The sequence below is a fragment of the Microtus ochrogaster genome, chromosome 4 (genome assembly GCF_000317375.1).
Source record: "Microtus ochrogaster isolate Prairie Vole_2 chromosome 4, MicOch1.0, whole genome shotgun sequence".
In the NCBI taxonomy this organism is placed as follows: Eukaryota; Metazoa; Chordata; class Mammalia; order Rodentia; family Cricetidae; genus Microtus; species Microtus ochrogaster.
The window spans coordinates 83,378,110-83,379,695 of NC_022011.1; positions in this window are offsets into that span (position 1 = coordinate 83,378,110).

The following is a 1,586-nucleotide window of genomic DNA, read 5'->3' on the forward strand; positions in this document are numbered from 1 at the left end:
CGGGGGCGCGCCCCATCCGCGCCGCTCCGAGTGAGGCTGCGCCCCCCGGAGGCGACTGGGGGCGGCCGCGGCTGGCGCCCGAGGGGAGGCGGTTGCGGTTCCAGAATTCCCAGGCTTTTTCGTGAATGGGTTGAGAGCCGGGAGGAAGATGCTCGGGCTCGCGGGCAAGCGGGGTCGCCTGAGGACCGGGTTCGTCTGACGATAGGGAATCTTGCCGGCGCCCTCAGGGTTAACCGGCAAGCGGTCCCTGCCTGTGGATGGAGCCAACCTTCTCCAGGGATCGAGGAGCCCCTCGGGTTCCCTATCAGTATACCCGGAAACGGGCAATTGTAAAACATCAGGAATTATCTAAAATAATTGTTAGAAGGCAGGTGCTTAAGCCCACTTTCTCCCTTTTACGTTAGACCTTATGGATGTTGTCTGGGAAAAATCAGCATTCCTTACTGCCTGGTCGGTTTCCGCCACAAAAGATTATTCCCCTGTGCTTTCGGTGTTTTATCTGATGATCACAGGCAACGGCTCTCGCTCTGATGTTTTCTCCTTGTCTTCTCGTCTTCGCCTTCATTAGCAAGAGGCCTTGAGATTTTTTTGAAAGGCTCAACTGTGCTGTTTTCGTCCTTTTCAATGTATTTCTCCCCTTGGTACCTTTGTTCCGTTTAAGATAGTCCTTTTCCCCCTAGCTTCTCTGTTTAGGGTTTGACACTGTTTGGGTGTGTAATCGTGTTCGTTTTCTCTTAGGTCCTCCTTTTCTCCTGCATGCACCTCTTGTTTACCTTCTAGTGTCATTTTTCCTCTATTCTCTAATTTTCAACCAGTTATTGTGAGATTATATTAATAGCTTCTATTCAATATATCTCGGGGATCAAATCTTTATAAAACGGTAATTACTAGCTCAAATAGAAGTACAGCTAATCCATCATCACTATTTCACAGCGCACTCAAACATCAGATAGGAGAAAAAAACCTGTTGGAAGGAGGGGCCAAGCCTTTTGTTTCAAGTTAATTAACTCAAAAAGAGAAATATTCAACTAATCCAGCATGCGTGGACAAGAGTCCAAGAGTCTCTTCTTATCTATAATAAAATTTCATTAGCCACCGGTATAAAATATTTCTTTTTAAATCTTTATGAGAATAAACTCGATTTGATTTCATGCACCTCTGCCCCCTTTTCTTGAGAAAAAAATCACACACAACTTATTAAGATAAATAAAAACTCAAGCAGGCTTTGTGGGACAGATTTTATACCATGCTGAGACCTCAGCTGATCTCTCCAGCCAGATAAATCAGTATCTAGAGACCCCGTCGTTTCAACCGTGGTTGTCTACTTTTTCAGTCACCTAATTTCTCTGAGGTTCTAGTGGAAAGATGATCCTTCCTCCTAAAAAAGTGTTTATACACATAAGCACACCAAATTTTTCCGTACAATTTCAGAAGGGTTTTTTAATCTCAGGAGGGTTTTTTGCCTTTTACAATTTAAAAAGTCTTTCATTGAATTTTGACCAGATTTCAAGAAGACGACAGAAAAATTGAAGACCTGGTGGTGTAAGGATTTCCCCCAAATGTGTGTACTTACTTCATGACAACGA